This window comes from Aegilops tauschii, chromosome 7 (assembly GCF_002575655.3).
Source record: "Aegilops tauschii subsp. strangulata cultivar AL8/78 chromosome 7, Aet v6.0, whole genome shotgun sequence".
NCBI classification, from domain to species: Eukaryota; Viridiplantae; Streptophyta; class Magnoliopsida; order Poales; family Poaceae; genus Aegilops; species Aegilops tauschii.
In genome coordinates this window covers 494,488,809-494,495,410 of record NC_053041.3, presented here as the reverse complement: position 1 = coordinate 494,495,410, position 6,602 = coordinate 494,488,809, and the positions used below count along the sequence as shown (strand labels likewise).

General features: G+C 46.0%; 1 non-coding gene across 1 annotated transcript; it reads left to right on the top strand.

Annotated features, from left to right (window-relative positions):
• The first annotated feature begins 1,443 nt into the window (after positions 1 to 1,443).
• Positions 1,444 to 3,747, top strand: LOC120969449 (uncharacterized). Its single transcript, XR_006667030.2, has 3 exons — positions 1,444 to 1,929; positions 2,031 to 2,367; positions 3,109 to 3,747. It is a non-coding gene; the product is annotated as an uncharacterized protein (transcript).
• The last annotated feature ends 2,855 nt before the right edge of the window (positions 3,748 to 6,602 follow it).

Below are 6,602 nucleotides of genomic sequence, written 5' to 3'. Positions count from 1 at the left end.
GCAAGATCTATCTAGGAGATGCATAGCAACGAGAGGGGGAGAGTGTGTCCACGTACCCTCGTAGACCGAAAGCGGAAGCGTTTGACAATGCGGTTGATGTAGTCGAACTTCTTCTCGTTCCGACCGATCAAGCACTGAACGTGCGGCACCTCCGAGTTCTGCACACGTTCAGCTCGATGACGTCCCTCGAACTCTTGATCCAGCAAAGTGTCGAGGGAGAGTTTTGTCAGCACAACGGCGTGGTGACGGTGATAGTGAAGTGATCCGTGCAGGGCTTCGCCTAAGCACTACGACAATATGACCGGAGGCGTAAACTGTGGAGGGGGTGCCGCACACGGCTAGGAATCAATGTTGTGTGTTCTAGCGGTGCTCCCCACATATATATAGGTGGGAGAGGGAGAGGGGCTGCAAGGGGCGCCCCAAGTAGGAGTAATCCTACTTGGGCGCCTCCTCCAAGTCGGCCTCCCCCCATCCATATCCATCGGAGGGGGAAGGAAAGAGAGGGGGGAGGGGAAGGAAAGGGGAGGCCGAATCCTCCCCTTTCCTTCTCCCCTCCCTTCCTTTCCTTCTCCTCCTATTCGGCCTATAGGGGGCGCACCAGCCCCTTTTGGGGCTGGTCTGTCCCTCTCTTTGCCCATTAGGCCCATATAGCTCGCCCGGGGTTGCCCGGAACCCCTTCCGGTGACCCGACACGTACCCGGTACCCCCGGAACACTTACGGTGTCCAAATACTATCGTCCTATATATGAATATTTACCTCTCAACCATTTTGAGACTCCTCGTCATGTCCGTGATCTCATCCAGGACTCCGAACAACATTCGGTCACCAAATCACATAACTCATATAATACAAAATCGTCATCGAACGTTAAGCGTGCGGACCCTACGGGTTCAAGAACTATGTAGACATGACCAAGACACCTCTCCGATCAATAACCAACAGCAGAACCTGGATGCTCATATTGGTTCCCACATACTGTGACGCCCCGAGACCGATGCTTCAGACGCCTTCCATATTTTCGTTGTCGCCGTGTGTTTTATTTGTTTGTTGCATTTCATCATGGCATCATCCGCATTGCATCGGCACTCGTTGCCATCATTGTTTTTAAAACTTGCATCCACTCGTAGTTGCCGTGTTCCCCCTTGCCTTCGTTGACCGTTTCGAGACCAACCGAGTTTTTCGAGTCCCTCTTGTTGGACCACCTAACCCCCTTGCCTCCATGGCCTTTTGTCACACCTCTCGCGTGCGTCTGAAACCTGTCCTGAACCCGACCGGGCTGTCGTTACTGTTGGGTTCGATTCATCTTCAAAAATCCATAAAACATCTCCGTTTTCTTATTTGGACTCCCTAGCCAATTTATTCTTGACCACCCGATTATGATCGTAGGGACGAGATATCCCCTAACCTAAATCCATCCGCTATAAATAACGACCCAACCCTAAAATTGAGGAGAGATGTCCCATCCTCCCAGCCGCTGCCACTCCACCTCCCACCTCGGGATCTGCTCCTGATCCAAATCCTCCCTGACCAATTCCCTTGTTTTCCCCCGCCGCCCAACCACAGCAAGCCACCGGCCTCCATCGATCCACCCATCCATCCATCCATGCCCGCAGCAGCACTCCCGCCGCCCGTGCTCCTCCCCCAGCAGCGCACCCCGACGCCTCCTCGTCCCCGCACAGCCCACGAGGGACCAGCCTCCTCTGCTTCGCGCCTCCCGAGCAGCGACCAGGAGCCCGAGCTCCATCTTCTACGCCCGCGTCTGAGCGAGAGGAGCTTGCTGCTCGAGCATGCTCCAAGACCCATGGCGCTCTCCCGAGCTCCTCACCGTGCATGCCTCCACTCGTCCTCGTCGCCCTCCGTCTTCATCGCAGTACCACAGGACCAGCAGCTCCACCATGCGTGCCCGCCGCCGGCAAGAGTCCCGGCCAGTGAGCCAAGCCTCTCCCCTACCTTCTCCTTTTCCCGTGCTCCCTTTCTTATCTTCCCTCGCTAACCTCCCGCTCTCTCTGTCCTTTTCTCGTTATGGCAGCCAACGCCATGGATGGAGTCTGTACAGGCTCTCGCCGCTCGGACCCGCTTCTTCTGGCCGCCGGAGCCTCTAACCAGCCTTGCCGTGTGGACCTCCTTCCCCACCGGGCAGATCCGGCCTCTCCTGCCCGTTGACCGCGCCGCCGGAGCCCTGCGTCGCCCAAGTCCGCCGCTGCATCCTCTGCTTCCCCTGCTCCAGATCAAGCGCCTCGCTCGCGTTGACCGACCCTGCCTCGCTGACCCGCCAGCCGCAACAACCGCGTCCTGGCCTCAAGCCAGGAGCAGCCCAGGGACCGGCCTCCTCCAACCTTTGCATCGAACGGGCCCAGGCCCACTGGGTGAGGCCACACCCAGCGACCCTCCTTTGTTTTTCCTCCTATTAGCCCAACCTGCAGTTTCGGCCCAGTTCTTGTTTTTTTCAGTCCTGCGAATTTAGCTATTTATGCAGAGTTTACTGTTTTACAGAAAAACCCTTGTTGTTCATGCATTAATAACTAAATAACCATGCACCATATGTTAAAACTTCAAATATGGAAAGTGCTTAGAATTTCATCTAGTTTCATATTATCCCACTTTCATCCATGTTTAACATGTTTAAACTGCTGTTTGATTAAAGTTGCATAAATGCCATGCTAAAATGCTTTATTTCATAACTAAATAACCGTAGCTCCATTTTAAATAAACTTTATATGTAAATGGGGTATAAAAATGCCTAGTTTAACATGGTGGCATTACTTTTGTTGTTTAACAACATTAAAATTGTGTTTAGGGCAGAACAGTAGCAAATTCAAAATATGCATATGAGGATTTTCCGGAATTGTTGTTTGTTGTTCCGGCCTCATTTAAACTTGCCTAAATAGTTAGTTTACTTATGCTTCACCCCTTTCCATGTTAATCAACATTTAATATTGTTGGGTACATAAACGAGAGCAAACTAAATAATTTGAATGTGGTGTTTCGTCAATATGCAATGATACGTCCATTTTGCAACATGCTTTTATATCGATATTTATTGCATTATGTGCTGTTATTACACATTATGTCACAATACTTATGCCTATTCTCTCTTATTTTACAAGGTTTACATAAAGAGGGAGAATGCCGGCAGTTGGAATTCTGGGCTGGAAAAGGAGCAAATATTAGAGACCTACTCTGCGCAACTCCAAAAGTCCTGAAACTCCACGGAAGTTATTTTTGGAAATAATAAAAAATACCGAGCGAAGAAAATACCAGAGGGGGCCCACACCCTGGCCACGAGGGTGGTGGGCGTGCCCTACCCCCTGGGCGCGCCCCCTACCTCGTGGGCCCCCTGGTGGCCCTCCGGTGCCCATCTTCTGCTATATGAAGTCTTTCGTCTGAGAAAAAATCAGAAGCAAGCTTTCAGGACGAGACTCCGCCGCCACGAGGCGGAACCTTGGCGGAACCAATCTAGGGCTCTGGCGGAGCTGTTCTGCCGGGGACACTTCCCTCCGGGAGGGGGAAATCATCGCCATCGTCATCACCAACGCTCCTCTCATCGGGAGGGGGCCAATCTCCATCAACATCTTCACCAGCACCATCTCCTCTAAAACCCTAGTTCATCTCTTGTATCCAGTCTTTGTCTCTAAGTCTGGGATTGGTACCTGTAGGTTGCTAGTAGTGTTGATTACTCCTTGTAGTTGATGCTAGTTGGTTTATTTGGTGGAAGATCATATATTCAGATCCATTATGCATATTAATACCCCTCTGATTATGAACATGAATATGCTTTGTGAGTAGTTACGTTTGTTCCTGAGGACATGGGAAAAGTCTTGCTATTAGTAGTCATGTGAATTTGGTATTCGTTCGATATTTTGATGAGATGTATGTTGTCTCTCCTCTAGTGGTGTCATGTGAACATCGACTACATGACACTTCACCATTGTTTGGGCCTAGAGGAAGGCATTGGGAAGTAATAAGTAGATGATGGGTTGCTAGAGTGACAGAAGCTTAAACCCTAGTTTATGCGTTGCTTCATATGGGGCTGATTTGGATCCATATGTTTCATGCTATGGTTAGGTTTACCTTAATACTTCTTTTGTAGTTGCGGATGCTTGCAATAGGAGTTAATCATAAGTGGGATGCTTGTCCAAGTAAGGACAACACCCAAGCACCGGTCCACCCACATATCAAATTATCAAAGTACCGAACGCGTATCATATGAACGTGATGAAAACTAGCTTGATGATAATTCCCATGTGTCCTCGGGAGCGTTTTCCTTCATATAAGAAATTGTCCAGGCTTGTCCTTTGCTACAAAAAGGATTGGGCCATCTTGCTGCACTTTATTTACACTTGTTATTCGTTATTCGTTACTTGTTACCAATTATCTTATCACAAAACTATCTGTTACCTATAATTTCAGTGCTTGCAGAGAATACCTTGCTGAAAACCGCTTGTCATTTCCTTCTGCTCCTCGTTGGGTTCGACACTCTTACTTATCGAAAGGACTACGATAGATCCCTTATACTTGTGGGTCATCAAGACTCTTTTCTGGCGCCGTTGCCGGGGAGTGAAGCGCCTTTGGTAGGTGGAATTTGGTAAGGAAAAATTTATATAGTGTGCTGAAATTTACTGTCACTTGTTACTATGGAAAGTAATCCTTTGAGGGGCTTATTCGGGGTATCTTCACCCCGACCGGTAGAGCAAATAGTTGCTCCTCAACCTACTGAACCTACTGAAAATGTCTACTTTGAAATTCCTTTGAGTATGATAGAAAAACTGGTAGCTAATCCTTTTGCAGGAGATGGAACATTACATCCTGATGAGCACCTAATCTATGTGGATTTAGTTTGTGGATTATTTAAGCTTGTAGGTATGCCCGATGATGTTATCAAGAAGAAGGTCTTCCCTTTATCTTTGAAGGGGGATGCATTGACATGGTATAGGCTATGTGATGATATGGGATCGTGGAACTACAAACGATTGAAATTGGAATTTCATCAGAAGTTTTATCCTATGCATCTTGTTCATCGTGATCGTAATTATATATACTTTTTTTGGCCTCGCGAAGGAGAAAGCATCGCTCAAGCTTGGGGGAGGCTTAAGTCAATGTTATATTCATGCCCCAATCATGAGCTCTCGAGAGAGATGATTATTCAAATTTTTTATGCTCGGCTTTCTGACAACAATCGCACCATGCTCGATACTTCTTGTACTGGTTCTTTTATGATGAAGACTACTGAATTCAAATGGGATTTATTGGAAAGAATTAAACGCAACTCTGAAGCTTGGGACCTCGACGAAGGTAAAGGGTCAGGTATAACACTAAGTTTGATTGTGTTAAATCTTTTATGGATACCGATGTTTTCTGTGAATTTAGCACTAAATATGGACTTGACTCTGAGATAGTAGCTTCTTTCTGTGAATCATTTGCTACTCATGTTGATCTCCCTAAGGAGAAGTGGTTTAAATATAATCCTCCCGTTTAAGTAAAAGTAGTTGCACCTATTAAAGTTGAAGAAAAGACTATCACTTATAATGATCCTGTTGTTCCTACTGCTTATGTTGAGAAACCACCTTTCCCTGTTAGATTAAAGGATCATGCTAGAGCTTCAACTGTAGTCAACAAAAGTAATATTAGGACACACAAACCTCCTGAGCAAGTTAAAGTTGAACCTAATATTGCTATGGTTAAGGATCTCTTGGCTGATAATATTGATGGGCATGTTATTTACTTATGTGATGAGACCACTAGAATTGCTAAACCTGGTGCCAAAGATAAACATAGACCTGTTGTAGGCATGCCTATTATTTCTGTTAAAATAGGAGATCATTGTTATCATGGCTTGTGTGATATGGGTGCTAGTGCTAGCGCAATACCTATTTCTTTATATCAAGAAATTATGCACGATATTGCACCTGCTGAGATAGAAGATATAGATGTTACAATTAAATTTGCTAATAGAGATACTATTTCACCAATTGGGATTGTTAGAGATGTTGAAGTCTTGTGCGGGAAAGTTAAATATCCTGCTGATTTTCTTGTTCTTGGTTCCCCACAAGATAGTTTTTGTCCCATTATATTTGGTAGACCCTTCTTGAACACTGTTAATGCTAAGATAGACTGCAAAAAGGATGTTGTTACTATTGGTTTGGATGATATGTCTCATGAGTTTAATTTCTCTAAATTTCGTAGACAACCCCGTGATGAAGAATTGCCTAGTAAAGATGAAATTATTGGTCTTGCTTATATTGCCGTGCCTCCTAATGATCCTTTAGGACAATATTTGCTAGACCATGAAAATGATATGTTTATGAATGAAGGAAGGGAAATAGATGAAGTATTCTTTAAACAGGGACCTATCCTGAAACACGACTTGCCTGTTGAAATCCTAGGGGACCCTCCTCCACCCAAGGGTGATCCCGTGTTTGAGCTTAAACCACTACCTGATACTCTTAAATATGCTTATCTAGATGAAAAGAAGATATATCCTGTTATTATTAGTGCTAACCTTCCAGAGCATGAAGAAGAGAAGTTATTGAAAACTCTGAAGAAGCACCGTGCTGCTATTGGATATACTCTTGATGATCTTAAGGGCATTAGTCCCACTTTA